Source organism: Tyto alba, unplaced genomic scaffold (assembly GCF_018691265.1).
Source record: "Tyto alba isolate M040663 unplaced genomic scaffold, T.alba_DEE_v4.0 Super-Scaffold_22, whole genome shotgun sequence".
In the NCBI taxonomy this organism is placed as follows: domain Eukaryota; kingdom Metazoa; phylum Chordata; class Aves; order Strigiformes; family Tytonidae; genus Tyto; species Tyto alba.
The window spans coordinates 13,143,642-13,162,517 of record NW_024881296.1 but is presented as its reverse complement, the minus strand read 5'-3'; the positions used below and the strand labels follow the sequence as shown (position 1 = coordinate 13,162,517).

Below are 18,876 nucleotides of genomic sequence, written 5' to 3'. Positions count from 1 at the left end.
ATTTGGTAAATAGTTGGGCAATTACAAAGTGATAAACACAGGCCAGCAAGTGTATGCTCCTTGCTTTACCTCACCTGGCTTAAAAATAGCCAAATGGATACACCTTTGCGTTCAGGACTGTGCATTCAGTACTATGTGTTCAGCATAGACACTTTCAAATTGGCTGCTGATTTATTGTATTATTATTAGTGTTAATAATAACAATAATATTATATTATTATTATCATTGTCATCATGAAAGTAGGCATGCTGCTATTAAAGTACGGCATGCCTATGTTTATCACATCCTTAAAGTACCGCGTGCCTAGGTGAATCACATCCTTAAGGTACAAAAATACCATTAAATTATAACCACAGTGTGGAATATTTTAAGTAGAGAGAAGCAGGGTTTGATTCAGAAGGAGAATGACGAGGGGATGGTTGTGATAGTGTGGTCCTTCATAGCACTGTGACCTTGTCTTGGTCTAGTGCAGCTCTGCCTGAGGTCAGCTAGGCCTTAACCCTTCAAGTGTACCTCTTTCACCCCCCAGCTGGGACTCTGAGAGTGGAGAGGAGCTCGTTATTTTGTCTCTGTGGCAATGGAGGTTTCTCCATGAAGGTGTTGTCGCTCACCAACAGATCTAAGATGCTTCCTTAAGCACCAAAGAGAGCATCTCTGTTAAGGGATGCTCTTTCTTTACACAGATAGAAGTTTAGCATATATGAGACTTCCAGCAATGCGTGAGGCTATAAAATCTACACTGTCTCCTCATTTATCTCCAAAAAATACTTCTGCCACTGGTTATCATAGTGATAGCTTTAAAACTATGCTGGCTTCTTGAAAACCTATTGTTTTGTTGCTCTGGGTGTTCCTGGAATACTTGTATTTTGTTCTGCAGGAATACTGAAATGTGGAAAACTAGAATTTGATGATACATTCTTTGATTGTTAACATTTCCTCAGTTCTCATCCAACTAAGATTGTTGAGTATTATAGTTACACTTTTTTAGATCTAAACCAATATCCCCATTTTGTAGTTTGCTTATATAAAAAGCTGCTTTTTTTTTTTTTATTATTTTATTCATTGACTGTTGTGTTTCCATGATTTTGTTAATAGACTGGCGTAACATGGTTTTAAAAATTCCTTAAACTTATATATAAAAAAATATTCTTAGATTTACCACATAAATGAATTACAGTTGGTCAGCATGACTTGGTGCCGTGAGTTTCTTGGCAATTACATCTTTAAGGTGTGAGAGGTATGGTGTGTTTCATGTCCCTTTAGCGACAGTCAAAGTTCGACAGATTTCCAGTAGTTTTTGAGATGCATAACCTTGTATTAAGTTGTCCTGGTTTCAGCTGGGATGGAGCTAATTTTCTCCCTAGCAGCTGGCACAGTGCTGTGGTTTGGATTCAGTGTGAGAAGAGCGCTGATACCACACTGATGCTTTAGTTGTTGCTGAGCAGCACTTGGGATAAGTTGAGGACTTTTCAGTTTCCCATACTCTGCCAGTGAGCAGGCAGGTGTGCGAGAAGCCGGGAGGGCGCAGGGCCAGGAGAGCTGCCCCACAGCAGCCCAAGGGCTGTTCCGTACCGTAGGCCGGCACGCTCAGTGTGGAAACTGGGGGGAGCTGGCCGGGAGGGGCAGGTCGCTGCTCGGGCATCGGGCGCGGAGCACCTGCACTGTGCATCCCTTCGTCCTTCCTTGGGTTTCATTGCTCTCTCTTTTTGTTACGTTCCTTTTCATTACTGTTACGGTGATAATATTTTTTTGATTATTTTTCTTGTTTTATTTTAGGTATTAAACTGTTCTTATCTCAACCCACGAGGTGTTTTGTTTTGTTTTTTTTTTTTTTTTCAATTCTCCTCCCCATCCCACTGGGGGAGGGGAGGAGAGAGCAAGCAGCTGCGTGGTGCTTAGTTGCTGGCTGGGGTGAAATGACAACAGAAGTAGAGGAATATAAACAAATTATATACCATTAGTGGTAATTGCAGTGTGGAAACAATGTGACTATTAGGAACTGGTATGTTTCTATGCTTCCAAGGTAGGATAATCCTGGGAATTTTACGCTGTAACTTGATGTAACATTTCTGACTAATCAGTTAGGAGTGCAACTGCAGTGCTCTTATCTCTTGATATGTCTGATTTTGTGTGAAGTAAGGATAAAGGATGTGAAACAAAATTGTATGCGAGACATGAGCTATACAAAAAATCAGAATTTCAGGTTCCATGTAGATGTATGAGAATGTACGATTTCTCAGGTCTTGGGAAACATCACCACCAACAGAAATGTTTCTATCTGTACCTGAATGACTAATAGCCTAAAAAAAGTAGCATTTTCCTAAGAAGATACTCTCCCTCCTCCATGTCATCTTACCACAACAGTGAAGGTTGAAGCAACCTTACAAAGAGCAGGATAGAAATGCTTTTTTCTGTCCTAGTGCCAGCTGGAACCACAGGAGTAGTGGCTTCCAGGATGTTGCCAGGAGAATCTGCAAGAGTGAACAGACTAGACCATTGACTGTGCTTCCCTGCAGTATCTCTTCCAGAGAAGGCCCTAAGGTTTCTTGTCTAGATGAATAAAGCCCTTAGCAGAAATTACACTTACAGACTCCATCTCCCTTTCCTTCTGCTCAGAGACAGGTTGAAGGTGGGGATGGAGGATGCTCTGTCATTCAGGATAGCATTCATACTAAGTTGTCTTGGCCTGCCTGTTGATTTGGTTTGTCTCCCTCACAGCACCCTATAGGGTGGTCAGGAGTTTTCTGTGTTGCTGTTAGGAATATACCTTGGTAGGTGTTTTCCTTGACCAACTGTTTCTTTCTCCTGGAGATTTGTTTTGGGAATGTAATTCAGGTTCTATTTGCTGTAAACCCTCTCCATTGTGCCGTATTTTGGTCCTCGCTCCCTGCATCTGATACCTGTGAAATAAGATTAGTAGAAAATAGATATTTGTGGAATAGAGTTATTAAGAGCAATTTAAGATGTTTTAACCATTTAACAATTGTGCTGCAGAAAAAATACAGATATTTTGAGGAATAGTTGGATATAACTGTAGGATGAGGAACTCATACATAATCTTACTGGAGATGGTTTGGCCTTGTAGTGGCAGGTGCAAAGAAACAAAAAGATAAGGAAGCTGCAAATTAGCAGCAAGACCAGACCAGGCCAGCCTGGAAGGACAAGATGTATGTGACCACAGGACTGAGTTTGTGCAGAAGTAAGGGTCAACTGGCGAACACAGTTGAAGAAGACTATGAGCCTTCATCTGAAGAACCCCTGACGACCACCTGAAGACTCCAACTGACATGCACAAGAGACACTGACATATGCTAAATGAGTTCCTGGTAAAGTTATGAATATGATAAAGATGCAATGAATATGTATGATTAAGGTAGTATAAATGCTTGTTGATTTCATTCTCACACACACACATTAGGAGGAGCTATCCCCTGTGTGTCTGGCGCTGTCATAAAGAATGCCTGCTTTCTAACACTCCAAAACTGACTCTTGGAGATTGAATTAATTACCGCTTTCTGGTAACACTTCCTTACTGCTTTGGATTCTCTGGGCCTGCTTTGGGTAAGGTGTGGGTACTTCCTCATCCCCTTCTTCCCTTCCTCCCCTGCATTGTGGCCTCAGGGTTGCTGTTAATGCCTTCTGCTGCCAACTTGGCTTTGCCCCTGTTAATAATAAAAGAAATAGGAAAAGGAGAGGCATTGTTAAAAAGAAGTTCTCCCAGGTTGAGTGTTTATTGCTATGTCTGTCATTTATGGAAAATGAAAATTAAAGTTTAGCCATGCTTTAAAAGTCCCTAAAGGTCTTACTGTGTTGTGATTTCGTGTTTACTATTTCCATGCTTATATTGCTCTGTAATTTGAAAGGCATTGTATCAAAATTGTTGTCTTCTTAAGCTATGACTGACAATTTAAGTCATAGTCATCTTGTAAATTCTTCTGATTTTAGGCTTTACTGTGTATCTGGAATCCACACCTGATACTATCTTTCTTTTCTTCATGGTGCAGTCCATAATACTAGTGTTTTAAAACAGTAATATGTTCTGCATGAATATTTTTTGCTTGTGGTAAATAATGCCATGAAAATAAGTTTGTGAATTGGCTTATCTTTAGTATTCATTTTCTTCAGGTGAATTGTAATTGTGCAAGTACAAAATTAAAGTTAGCGCTATGAGGGAGAACATAAGTGATTAAAATGTGGGCAACTTCTAGCTAATGTAATACGTAAGGACACAATTAGTTTCAGGTATCTCCTGAGAAAGTATTTATTTTTATGTAAGTTGCTGAAAGTTTTACACTGCGTTAGGGAATTTGTTTAAATTCTTTAAGAACTATTGATATCTTGTCCATGGGCATTGGAATTCATTAATTGTTAGTGATTGCTTCCATTGTGGCTGTACTCAAAAGCCGATGTGCTGTTGGCTGTATGGTGTATGGGATGATGCTGTTTTCCCTTGAAGAATCTACAGTCTTCTTCAGAACCAGCTACAACAGTTGTTTTCAGTTACTCAAAATAATATAGATGAGGTTTGCAGAATTTTTGGCCTGGCTCTCCACCCCACCTGTTCATCTTCTGAAGCGGAGTACGGATCTGCATGACAACCGACCTGATGTGCAGGCTAGGAGCTGCTGAAAGGGCAGGTGTTCTTACTGCTCTCTACATCCTTGCTCCCCTTCCTGCCCGCTCCTTCTGCTTCTCATCTGGCAGCTTTGGTGCTTGTCTGACCTATGATATACTAATGCAGAGAGATAAACTGGCAGTAAACACACTTAACCAAAATAGAAAAATCTCTTAGTGCCCGTGAATCAAATTATTGCTGGGCAGAGAGAGGAGCTAAGTGGCCTTTGAAGGGGTGGGTCAAGGTTGGACGGGCTGGACTCTGCCTTCTGGTAGTAGCTAGCCTTTAGTCTGCTGTAGCTAAGAATGAGATATTAAGAAGGGCACTTAGAGGAATTTCCAAGGTCTTATGGGTGTTTTCAGGAGAAGCAGAGCTTTCAGGGGTGCGGGACCAACTGGCTCATTAGTGTGGAGCAGGACTTTTTTTTGCCCTGTAGCCCAGATCAGTTCTGGGCAATCAGGCCCCACCTTTATTCCTTTACCCAGTTGTGTTTCTGCCATATTTTACTTTCTCAGAAGCATTTTCTACCAGTAGTTTCCGTTTAGTAAAAGAAACACTGCAGATACTTTTACTTCTTTCTTACCACAAAGAAAATATTTTCTTTTTGTCTGATGTCTTGGTTACATAGCAGTGTCTTGACTTTTCTGACTTTTTGTCACTGGTTTTACTTATTTCAGGATCTGTGCTTAATTCCTGCAATTATAATTCTCACAGCGTGCCTCTGCAGCTGAATGGGAGATTTTATTTAGAGGCCAAGGTAAAGTTTTGATTCATTCCCAAGGGTATCGCAGTGACTGTGGGGTTGGCTCCAAGCAACACAATTGGTTGAACAGCAGTGAGTAATTCCTATGCTAACTCAAGTTGTAATCCCCTGTTTATGCAATATTTAGCTTTCCTGTTTATCATTTTGGCTACTAGCTGTCTTCAGCTCAGGGCTTGCCCTGCTATTAGCTTGATTGCTCAAGCTTAAGTGAAATAAAGGCTGAATATTTTTTTTAAAGTAATCTCTTGTCTTGGCCTTGGAGTAGCAGAGCACCTGATCCTGCAGTCAGTAGGTAGGAAATACAACTTTTGGCTTCACTGGAGAGGGCTTGCCTGGGTGTTCATGTAGAGTTCGTGCACTGCCTGCATAGTCAGGTTTCAGTGTTCAAAGGAAAGAAGCCAGCAAGTGTGTTAAGGATGGGTGTAATTAGGAGTGATTGTGATGTGGAAGTGCAGAGAAGGAACAAAAGATCATAATTGAAAGAGAAGAGGGAGTAAAAACACTGTTATCAACTATATGCCCTTTCTTACAATTCAAATGAATATGGTTTATTCGTACTATTTAATTCAAATGACTCATTCAAGTGCTAGGAGTGTGTACTAGTGACCTGAAAAGACAATTTCTGTGCTGGTGGCATTCTTGGTAGTGGGAAGGGTCATGGTGGAATAGGGTAAGAGAAATTGAGACAAGATGTTTGGTGAAGCATTGCCCTCAAAGAGGAAAGATTTGTCTTGGGAAACACTGAGCATGAAATAAACTATGTTTGTTTCCTATCGAAAATCTTTGTTCAGTGTATTTCATGCTCCTCAAAGGCCAAAAACTTGTTTTTATTTATTTGTCAAGAAAAGCTTGAAGCAGCTTGCTTTGCCATAAAGGTTCAAACTGGAGTGTTGTCTTGTTTGGTTGGTGTTTTGTTTTTTTTTTTTTTTTTGGTGTGGTTTTTTTTGGATGTTGTTGTGGTTTTTTTTTTTGTTTGTTTTGTTTTTCTGGGTTTTTTTTTAAGTACAACTTCTGCCTGAGGAGACAAACTATAGCACTTCTGCTTCTTGCTGTGGCCTGTCTGCTATTTTCCATTACAGAAATAGAGCTTACAGCTCCTTCTGATAAGTGGTGTACCAAGGAATACTTGGTGTGTATACAGGTATATCTCAAAAATTTTACCTCCTCCATTTCTGTACAACTTGTTCTTGTGTGAGGAGTAAATTCAAGTACCACTTTGCAGATCATTGTGCTAGGAATCTTTACTGAACATTGTATGTGATGAGAAAAGCTTGTCCCAGGCTAGTGTATTGCAGTTTAATTCCCTCTGAAAAAAAATTAGATTTTTTTCAACCAAACTAGATCCAGATATTCTAAGCACTGTGTGGGTATTGACGTAGGTCTAGACCTTGAGTAGCTTACTTCAGTTTCTGTAGTGTGTTAGCTCCAAGTCCTCCAGCTGTTAAAAGATTCCTGAAGAAGAAAAACCAGACTGAAAGATTAAAAAGAAAAATTGAAGTGGCACAGAAAACTTCAGATATTTAAGTTCGTAAGTGTCTATGTTGTTTTAGCAAATGAGACTGGTGTCTTATTTTGGGCTGAAATAGAGTTAATATTCCTTTTCAGGGACTAGATGAGAGCTGTGTTTTGGATTTAGCTTTGGGTTTGGTATGAGAAGAATGCTGATAGCACACTGATGTTTTCAGCTGCTACCGAGACTTCAAGGACTCTCCGACTCTCCATGTCCTGCCCGTGTGCAAGGGCACAGGGAGCAGGGAGGGAGCACGGCCACAGCACCTGACCCTAACTGGCCAGTGAAATATTCCATATCATGGAACGTCATGCTCACTATATAGAGGAGGGGTGGTTGGGAAGGAGCTCTCTCGATTCCGGGATTGCGATTGCGGGATTTTGGTATCTCGGGGTTGCTAGCCGGGAACGGGCTGGATATTGGTTAGCGGGTGGTGAGCAATTACGCTGTACATCGCCTGTTTATATATCTCTTTTTGTTTTCCCCCATCATCGTTATTGTTCTCATTTTATTGCCATTATTAAACTGTTCTTATCTCAGCCTGCGAGTCTCCCTTCACCCCTCTAATCCCCTGCCCCATTCCCAGGTGGGGAGGGGGAAGGGAGGGTGATTAGCTGCGGTGGTTGGTTGCCAATCAGGCCCAAACCACGACAACTGGCTATTCAGCTATTTACAGATTTTATCCACTTGTCATATTAAAAGCATCTTATTAGTTGATACTGCTGTACAACAGATGGAATAGCTGTGGAAACAATTTCTTGAAATACTGCATGAAACTCAACACGTGAGAATAGTTTTATCTGAAATTTTTGCCCCAGGAGAAAAAGAGGCTATGCAGTAATCCTCACAGGACATACATGACATCAGGTGTTAAACAGATACAGCAATCGAATGTATTTTATCTTTAATAAAATATACTACAGAATTATTTTTTGTAAAGACCATAGTTTAAGTTTTATTCCCCAAAATAAGCACAGAATAGTATCTCTTCCTCTAAGAATGCCCCTTTCTGTGGCTGAGACAGATGAATTGTGTTGATGAGCACTAAAAAGAGTGACAGGTCAGGCATAGTAATAGCAAAAGAGTTATAAAGGCTCTTAGTTAGCAACCCAATTACTGGATCAAGTTAATTTTTCCACTTCTAATAGGTCCTTAGTATTTTATTGGACATATAGTCAGTCTGTGTATTGCTCATATGTGGGTTTTGTTCCCGCTTAATAGCCTTTGCCACTTTGGCAGTCATTTTGGTTGAATTACACTAGCTATTTTATGTGTTCAGTGCCTTATTGTGTGTTCTGATAAGTCAAAAGTACTTAAATTACGTTTGTAATTAAATTCCTTAAGGAGTGTGGACATGCTGAGCATTGTATGCAAAACAATCAGGCCTCTCTAAAGACTTTGTGGAAATTTGGGGTGGGGTTGCTTTACTGGGACTCACCTTTCTAACAAAAAGTGTGCTGACTGGAGATTCCTGCTGCCTGTATATAAAACATAACACATGCTGGATTCACTTAATGCCACTTATAGGATTTCAGATTAAAAATACATAAATGTCTAGAAAGCAATGTGTGTGTTTGTGCTGAAATACGTATTCAACTAACTTCTCACTGATTAGGAAGTTATTTGGGTTTATCAAGACTTACACAGATTTATTTTTATGGTGTTTGATTTATTCAGTGTTTCAGGAAAAGTTTGCCCTTCTGTTCCACTTCACTGCTTTTATAGAAATCCCCTTTGCATGTCACTTTACTTATGTTTTTATCTGAAGAGGCTATGGTAAGATTTCTCACTTGTAAGGGCTGGTTGTCATTTTTCTCCCTTTCTGCCACCAGACGAGGCCTTCGCAGACAAGCTGCAAACACAGTTTGGGATGGGGTTGATCAAAGCAAAGAATGGCAGCGCTTGCCTCCTTTTTAATTTGTCTTGCTTGTGTATGAAACTGAAGATATTTTCAGCTGATGGGTATATTTTAATGCATGTATGATGAACACAATAGATGAAGGATGACCTTGTAATTCAGATACATAATTGGAGGATTACAGCCCTTGGTTTGTCACTGGCTTAATTTGTGAAATTGAGTAAAGTCTGTCCTTGCTTACCTGTTTGATAGAAATTTGAAGTTTATTGCATTCACCCATATGATTAGAAGTTGTTGAAAGCATGTAAAATAGAAAATATTTTAATGACATAGTTTTGTATCACCTTAAGTGCAACATTTGACCTTAGCCCACTTGAACATCTTAAAAAGTGATTGTAGGCAGCAGAAGGCATAACTGCTATAAATTTAATAGTACCACTAGGAAAAAGTCCAATGCCAACAGGTTTATACATATATTTAGAACGAATGTGCCATTTTAAAATTGCTAAAATACATCCAAATTCTGCCAGAACTGAAAGCTTTGTTGTGTGAAACTTCATGGCCCATTCAGTTTGCCAGATTAGAATACTATGGTGCTAGATCATAGAATGGTTTCTTCCAGCTTCAAAAGCTGTGAAACTTTCTTGTTCTTCGGCCAAGAAAAAAGTGTACATGTAGAGTAAAAGCAACCTCACTGATACTGTAGAAGAACAGAACAGGGGCCGGTGGAGTCTGAATTACAACAGACTAAAGAAAGCATCGGTGTGAAAAATTGTTTACCTGAGATGGGCCATGAGATGTAACCTAGAGCGCTGTTTAGGGCTCTAAGCAGAAGGGGGTAGTTAATATTTCTGGGAAAAACTGATCATAAAGGAAGAACACATCAGTTTTTTAAAGTACTGGTCTGCTGTTGATGATATTGTGATATAAATCACCAAATGAAAGAGAGAATTCAGCAGATGGAAACTAAAGTAACAACATATGTATGGTATGAAGGGTTATGAAACATGCTTTCTGATTTTTGCATGTGCAGATTTTTGAAAGGTGAGACCTACAGTCCTTAATTTCCCTGGAAGCTTATAAGGCTGTGGCCCTTCTGTGTGACTGGTGGGAACACTTAAAAGGATTGAAGGGGAAGTGGAAAATACAGGTCTGGGAAGAAATTCATAATTTCTGTACAAGATTTGAATTTCCTCAAGTTGAGAAGTATCTTAAGGAGAGGATAAAAGTGTTTTAAATGAACAGGATTTCTTAATGGAAAAGATTTCTAAGAGCTTGCATGCAAACTGGTATGGAGGGAACTGGATTTTAGGCCGGGCAGTAGAAAGTTGTGTCTTTGTATTTGTCTGGGAGAGCTGTGGGATGGAAGCACCAACGCTAGACACGTAGCTGGAGATTCTGGGGCTGTTTGCATGGTGGCACTGGGGTGGTGATGCTGTCTGGTGGTGGAAGAGCACGCGGGTATCACAGGCCGTAACCAATGGATGTGGACGTTACCTGCAATTCTGAATATTCCGTGTCAAAGTTGTTTTTAGCCTCTCATCTTGTTCCTGAGTCTCGGGAGGAATTGAATTATTAAAGGACACATTCTGCCTTTGAACAGGTAGCTCAGCAATGTCAGTGTTTCATGTGCACATAATATAGTGATGTTTGGCTCTCTGTTGGGGGGATCTGGTGTAGGGCTCTGGTCACTTCTGCAGCATTCTTTCCCTTATTAATCTGCTTTGAGGCAGATGAAATAATTTACAGAACTCCCATGTGCTTCAGAATAAATTATGGAATCAAATTCCTTGTCCTTAGAGATTGCCTTGGGAATTGTGACTTTGGGAATAAGTCTGTTCAGACAACTCTACTATAGACTTATTAATTTTTAATTTTCATATCTTCTTTTTAACCTCCCCCCATGGAGTCTTATAAGCTGTAACTGTCTGTACACATACTATTTTATGACCCTTGTACTTAGCGCTGCTTCTTGTGAAGCACGTATTTGGTACTTATTCTCATGTGTTCATATAGGTTTTCCTTATAAAATTAATTTCTACTGAAAAGTACTTTACTATTAGCTGTTTGTTATTAATTGGAAGATTATGCTTGTTTTTCTGCTCGATAGCCCCTAAGGATTCATATCAGGTTAAAAAACTGCATTTGTTGGGATATCTCGATGTCGATCTATTTTAGAGCTGGAAGATAATGGCAATTTTAAATATTAATTTTATTTTCCAGATACAGAGTCACCTGCACTGTGTGTTTACCTCTCCCTTTTGCTGTAAATTCTTTGAGGCATGAAATAGCTTGCCAGTTGTCTCATGCTCAGAAGTTAATGAATGCTTATCCGTTTATTGCAGATAATAACTTAGCTACAAATTGTAATGCCTGCATAAGCTCATTGTGTAGAATTTTTACCTTAAGACAATGTTTAATCGGTGGTTGCAGGTTTAGTAATGTCATCCCGGCTGTGCTTTCCACCAGATCTCCGCAACAGAAACCTCCTCCTGCCCTGCCATTCTGCCCCATTCTGTGAGCAGGTGAGGTTAGAAACTTCTCTCAGCTTTGAAATGCTTCCAATTTTGCCACAAACTTTTAGTAGCCTTTCCTAGAGCAGGCGTTTTGGCTTCATCTTGTGATGAGTCCTTCATATTCATTCCAACTGGTAGAAATAAATGACCTCTAGGTTTTCACAGGCTTGTTGCTGTGAAGTAAAGTCTGTCCTTGATGTGTGCGTGTCTTGTTTACTGCTGCTGGGGATGTGAGTTCACAATGAGGAGCAACCAAATCTCTGTGGACTCACTCCTGCAATTATCTCTTATCAGAATTTCTAATAACGAGAGAAAAAGATTTTAATTTTTTTGAATCGGTATGTCTCCTAGAGCTAATAATTTCAAAAAATGCCCTTTTTTGCTCATTTATGTTTTGGTTTCATGTATATGTATGCTGCTTATGCAATACAAAAAACTAGATTAATTTTAATTGGAAGAAAAGTATGTTCTCTTAAGCTTACATTGTAGCTGTGTCATGGTTTGAGCCTGGTCGGCAACCAACCCCCACAGCTGGTCACCCTCCCTTCCCCGTCCCCACCTGGGAATGGGGCAGGGGATTAGAGGGGTGATGGGAGACTCGCAGGCTGAGATAGAAACAGTTTAATAATGGCAATAAAACGACAACAGTGATGATGATAGAAAAAAAAAAAAAAAGAAATATCTAAACAGGCAATGCACAGTGCAATTGCTCACCACCCGCTGACCAATACCCAGCCCGTTCCCGGCCAGCGACCCCGAGATACCAAGATCCCGCAATCGCAATCCCAGAAGCGAGCAAGAGAGAGAGAGAGAGCTCCTTCCCAACCACCCCTCCTCTACACAGTGGGCATGACGTTCCATGATATGGAATATTTCACTGGCCAGTTAGGGTCAGGTGCTGTGGCCGTGCTCCCTCCCTGCTCCCTGTGCCCTTGCGCACGGGCAGGACATGGGGAGTCGGAGAGTCCTTGAAGTCTCGGTAGCAGCTGAAAACATCAGTGTGCTATCAGCATTCTTCTCATACCAAACCCAAAGCTAAATCCCAAACACAGCACTCATCTAGTCCCTGAAAAGGAATATTAACTCTGTTTCAGCCCCAACCAGGACAAGCTGAAATAAATAATTATGTTTAAACAGTCTCTAAATAATTTAGTTCTTATTTTTGAGAAGTTATTTCCCAAACAACTTTAGATTAATTAAAAAAAAAGCAGCCCATTAATTCCTCCTTCTTGATCTTTTGGTTACAGTTACTGAGGATATATTTAACAAATATGATATGCATTTGGGGAAATAAAATTTATTACAGCAGTAAGGTTGCTGCTGGTACCGTGTGCTATGAGGTAATAAGGTGGTGGTAGGCCATCAAATCGATTTGTAACTTAATGAGATTTACTGCAAAGCTTCGTACGGTAATAGCTTCACTATCAGGCTTTTGGAAGAATCCTTCATATAAAAATTCTATTTTATTCTATTTTTAAAAATGTCATAGCAGTTACTGGAGAAAAATTTACAACATTTAGACTTTTTTTTTTTTTTTTTTGCTTCACATTAAGCTTTCATATACTTGGTGTACCTGTGTGACAAAGCCTCATCAACAGAAAGTTGACTCTCATTTTACATCTACAGTAAGCATAAACATTGTATGTTGATGTGATTGTAGTTCCTATAGTACTGTCCACGAAGAGCCGTGTTTTCCAATAGCGCAATTTAATTCACTAGCCTCTTTCAGCAGTAGACTGACTTGAAAGCAAATGTCCCTCCTGCTCATGCTGAAGGATTGTACGCTTCTTAATTATGCCGTGGGAGTAGGGGGATGTTAGTGCAGCTGCTCTTCTTGTGCTTCTCTTCAAATACCCAAAGAGCAGTATTTAGGTGATGCTAAGGTAGGTATTTCGGGGGGCTCTCTGTGGAGGTCAGTCGCTTCGTGCTTTATTTCTGGATTACATGCTACAAGCAGCCTGGCCCTAAGCGTCTTCAGGAACTGTGGCACCCTGCAACAGCTGCTGGGGCTTCACCCGTGACCGAGACCCTCTGGGGCTTGTTTTTTTGGGGCACTCTGGGGCTGAAGAGTTTCCTTAGGGAGGAATGATGTGTCCTGGTTTGTCATGTAAACAAAGCCGTTTCCCACTAAGGTGAAGAATTTTTCCAGCACATGTTGGTGTAGTGAGGAGAAGCTGTTCCTGGTGAACACAGGTAGCAGCAGCCCAGGGAACAAACCTCCAAGAGGATCAGTGCAGTTTGAAGAGGAAGTAAATGGACACGATTGTAGCAGACATGATTAAAAATGTGCTGTTGCGTAGTGCTTTACAATACACTCATCTGAAACTGCATTAGAATAGTGGAAGGAAAAAAGAACTTTCACCACATGAAATATGGTAATGTCTGCCGATTCATACGCTAGTGTGAGGGTAGGAGGTGTCATGCTTTTAGTTCAGGATTGGCTTCTTTGGTACAATTGTTTTCCAACACTTAAATGTTTTATATGTGAGGAGAGGTGGTGGTTTATAAGTTTTGGTTTTGTTTGTGTTTTTTTTTTTTTCTAACCTGGGAATATAGTCAACAAAAACCTAACATGACTAAAACAAGAAAAATGCAAAGAATGGGGAAAATTTGTTTTTATAACTGGAGGTTGAAATGTTTAAAAAAAAAAAAAAGCGCCTTAATAAAAGGTGTCATAGCTTATATAAGCAAGAAAATGCCTAATTAGTGATTTTTTTTTTTTTTAATTTTTTTTAAAGCCTGGAGACTTAAGAAAATATGCCTAGAGAAAGCCTGACTTACAATAACTTTGGTTTGTTTCTAGAATTAGCCTAATACAAGAATTATCCAGCCAAAAAATTACTTTTCTATGTCAAACAAAAATGCTATTGTTTGCCTTTTTTTTTTTTTTTTTTTCCCCCCTAAGCAACAATTTTTAGTTTTATTTGTCTCACTTTTTCCCTAAACTTGCTTTAAATACTCAACAATAAAAAACTTAATGGGTCTAAAAAGGTTTAGTACTGTCTTAAGATTTTTCAGTTTCACCGGAAAGATGCTCATTGGAAAGATCAATGCCAGACACAGAAACAGGGTTTAGGTAGAATGTCACAGCATGCTGTAAACATGCATAACGCATTAGAAACTAACTCTCAAGGATATGAATGGCAAATTGATCAAAACCACTCTCTTAAGTATTTATTTTTCTGCTGAACTCCCATGGAATCCACCAGGTTTAATTTTGCTTAACTTGTGGTTTAGAAGTGTGCATGAGTCTAACCTACAGGAATTATCGAGATGGAAGTCACCCTTTTCCCTTTGTGTGGGGAAGACTGAATATTTACATATGGCACTCACAGTTGTGGCTTTGAACTATTCGAGATTTTTTTAATTGCATTAGAAATGCAGACTGCAAATGGACTCTGTCTGGGAAGAGAAAAGCATGCCACAAGTGTCAGTATATTGTTACTACATATTGGATATGCTGAGTATATTGTGCATATAGTGACAAGACTTGTCCCATCAGCAGGCAGATCTTTAGGCACTATGAGAGTTTAAAGAAAAGCTGTTATAGTAGCACTGCTCTCAATGTAAAGCCTAATGTTTCCCTAATTGCAAATATATTAACCTCTTACTTCAGTTACATTTTCTGTAGATAAGTAAGATTATTTATTTCAATAATTCTGTGGGATCTTTTTTCCTCAGTTGTGCTGGTGACTGATCTGTTACTTCAGGCTCTAGGACCAAAGACTTAGACAGCTCCATCTTTGTTGACAGGTGTTGAGTATCTCTGTGTGTATATAGATATATAAGTTTAAAAAGAAAAAAAAAAAAGTGAAATAACAAATGAAGTCTGTCTACCTGTTTGCAAAATAGCCAGCAGCAAGAAAAGCAAGTGAAAACCACCAGAATTAAATTACTGACAGCTTGATGATACTTTGGTTTTGTTTTCTAGGCAGCCAGAGTGCAACTGTGTATCTCTTTCCAAGAGAATTGGAGCTGGTGCTCTACAACAGTAATTTTGATTGATGCCTTCCACATGCCTCAGCTAATCTGAAATTTGAAGTTCTACTCTGTTTTGGAGATGTTTTTACAGTTGCAAATGGATTTTTCAGTGATCATTAAGTTTGTAGCTCTCTTTTCCCTGTGAACACAAGGTCTGACCTTAGGAGGTATATGGGTGTATCCACTCCTGTTGAAGTGAATAGACATTGGACATAAGGTGCAGGAGGTGCATCACCTTGTAGGATTGAGCTGCTTCACTTCATTTGTGACCTAATCAGGAATTGAGCTCAAGTTTCAGGAAATGAATGCTTACTCTTGCTATTTCATTTCCATAAGATGCTGCGGTGAATTAGAAAATTATACTTCAAGAGTACATGAAAACTTGAAACATCTGTCACAGCACCAGTGAAACGTGCATTTCACATGCCTGGTACAAGCAAAATAAATCCTTTACATATCCATATATTTTGGTATTGCATTTTTATTTAGCTTTTTTAACTTTTTGCTTTTCCCGTGTAAATTCGTCCTCTATTAGTTGCAGAAGACCTGAAACAGTAAGACTGCAGCATTTTTCAGGACCATAGAATTATTAAACAACTAATTTGCCAAAGTTAATCCTGGTTAAAACTTAGACTCTGGATTTGGATTTCAATGCTTAGATAATCGAGCTTCAATATTAAAACCTGATTTATGTACAGTGTATGTACAAGGAAGGTCTACTTTGTTTATTTTTTTTTTCCTGCTCTTGTGAACTACTTTGTAAAACGTTTTGTGATACGAGATATGGATCACTCTTAGTACCAAAAGACATTAGACTGTTTCTCTGAGTGTTTGTATAATAAATAGCCAAATGCTGAGAGGTTTTCAGTAATGGAAGATATCATCTATTTATATCTTCAGATGTACACACCCTCCTTTTTTTTTTTTTTCCTAAAAGTAAGTGAAGATGCTGATGTTATCTTTGTTACTGTTAATGCAGTTTTATTTAAATCTCTTTGTTCCCTCCTCATGGTTGAACCCATCCTATGACACTGCATGGCTGACATTTTTCTGAGGGTTAGCTCTGCAGAATTACTCGAGAAAAAAAAAAAAAAAAAAAAACAACCCAACCCAACTGAGGAAGGAACAGAAATTTCAAAACAGAAAGATGAGGAGGGAGTCCAGTCATGCTTGATTGTGTAAGCCGGCGTGAAACAGAAAAGGCCCAAACAACAGGCCTCAAACCAAAGTTGACTTCTGAGTGCATTCCCCCACCAGCAATCAGCATCTTATCAGCAGCTTGGAGCAACCAGCATCTTATCAGCGTGAAAATGCAACCCTGGGAACAATCCCTGGGAACTGTAAGTAAACAGTAGGAAGTAACTGTAAATCCCAAATGTAAAGAAAAACAGAAACTCCTCAGACGTGCCCGGATCCTGGCCAGATCCAGACACGCCTGAGTGAGGCATGTCAATCTACCAGGTATCTCCTGTGCATTTCGTTTAGACTTGTTTGTTAAACTGTATAAAAGCCAGACCCTCTCACAGCACAGACGGAGACCTCACCTACGAGTGGACACACTGCGTAGGACTTCCCAATTTCTGGGAAAGGCTCTCTGATCCTTCGCTGTGACGGGGCTCCCCAGCTGATGCACGGGTCGGGGTGATGGTAAAGTATGAGGGCAATTGGTGATGGATCTTTCTTAATCACTATAGCCAGCTTTATGTAGTAACGACTAGGTGCATTACCTTGCTTATTCTTTCTGCTGCTTTAAACAGTAATGTCTAGGTGCATTACCTTGCTTATTCTTTCTGCTGCTTTAAGGTAAAATAAGCCTATTTCTTTAGCTTGGTGTCTGTGTCCTTTGTGTTAACCCCGTCAATTGGCAAAACACTGGGTTGGTTCCTTGTGTTGAGATGCTTGCTGTCTTTAATCTGCAGGTTCTCCCCCAGATGTAAACACACCCTTAGTGCTCATGGTTATCTTTATGGCAGATGAGGTAGCGTATTCAACAGTGAAATGCAAAGTTATCTTAAAATGATAGACGTTTTATTGGGAATTGTTTAGCAGAATGTGAACAAAGAATATGGGCCACTGTGGTTAGAAGATGCTCAATTTTAGGTCCTCAATTGGAAACCAGTCTCTTATTTATGGTGCTGAAGTGTTAAGACTACTTCTGTAGACACTAGCTATAATCTAAAGCTCTGTACGTGTCTTAGAAATAATTATTTGCTTGGTCTGGCTACTGATGCTTGATGCATTTGATGATTGCCAGCCAAGAAATGAAATTGCTAATGAGAAACAAAATGACTACAAAGAACTGACAACATGAAGGTTGAGTCAGACTCCGAAAAACCTGTGCAGAACTGCTTTAAAATAACAAACTCCATTCTGAATATATGATTTAGAATATAAAATTTACGTATGCTGTTATTGTATGGAATGAATAACGAGTGTACCTCTGTCCTGAAAAAAAGAGATATCTAAATTGTGGATTTTATTAGGACGATATTAGGTGGCATTGCAGTCTTCCACATTCAGTTGCTGTGCACAAAATATATATATATTGGCAGTAGTTGCTGTGAATAACTGTGTGTTACATCATTTGTCTCTGTGTGCTCGTTTCTGCGACCATAGAATTTTCTGTGAAATGGTTTTGGTGGCTCAGATTTAAAGCATACAGAGTATAGTGGGACAGTTATCATGTGACAGACATTTGCAGGAAAGATTTATTTGATAAAAAAAGATTTTGCCAGCTGTTTTTCTTTCTGCAGACAGGTATCTTTTATATGTGTATGGATTTTAAGGGAGTTGAACTTTACAAGAGTTCTGTATTAACTTCTGCCAGAGTCAATTCAGTGACATTTCTAGTTAAAAGATGTTGTTTCTCCATGGTTGTCATACATATCAGATTTAAAAAACAAAGCAAAACAAAACAAAACAAAAAAAAAAACCCAAAAAGCTAGTATGCCATAAAGGACAGAGATTTTATTTAGATTTAGTTTTGCAATTCAAGATTACTTTTAATCCTGCACTTTTTCCTCAGACTTGTTTGCATCATGAAACAAGAGACAGCTTGACATCACATATTCTTCAGCTGTTTTGTGGTAAGAAGAAACAGCCTATTCTGCTGAAAAATCAAATGACAAAAAACTCACTAACAATTCTGGTAAGGGACGTGTGTCACTAACTAGTAAGTTAGTGACACTAACTATAAGAAGGAGAATATTGCTCAGCTGTTGTTAGTTGCATTCTGTAGGTGTAAGAGAAACTAGGTTAAAATAATGCAAAATCAATCTGTTTTGTGAACAAAATGAAATATGTTTTTAAAAAGGAATATGCCTGACTTCTTAAGGTAACATTTATTTTGTGGGGCAGGTGTCCACAGAAGAGTGAACTCAAGAACTGAAAGCTAAGGGCGCCATGTGATGGATATGGCAGTTATTTGCCTCCACAGTGGGCAGGCGAGATGATTTTCTGATTGCCAAGAGAATGGACCAATTTTAGTAAGCAACGGGATGCTACAGTTGTCCCACAAGCAGGGTTGTTTACCTGGTGTGTGTGCAATACGCCGATATACACACAGAGCAGAGGTATTTTATTTATTTCACGTTTGTGCAAAGATGGGTTCTGGGTGGTAATGCCACAAAGCC

The 18,876-nt window shown here is 39.3% G+C and overlaps 1 protein-coding gene across 2 annotated transcripts in view; it reads left to right on the top strand.

Annotated features, from left to right (window-relative positions):
- The window catches only part of SMYD3 (SET and MYND domain containing 3), a 419,867-nt gene that overhangs the window by 4,691 nt on the left and 396,300 nt on the right, over positions 1 to 18,876 (top strand). The window contains exon 1 of one of the 2 annotated variants that reach the window (XM_032989436.2): positions 6,832 to 6,907. The exons of the other annotated variant lie outside the window; for it this stretch is intronic. The gene's annotated coding sequence lies outside the window, so the exon portion shown is untranslated. Of the gene's footprint in view, positions 1 to 6,831; positions 6,908 to 18,876 lie in introns of those variants that run through there. 2 annotated transcript variants of the gene reach the window in all.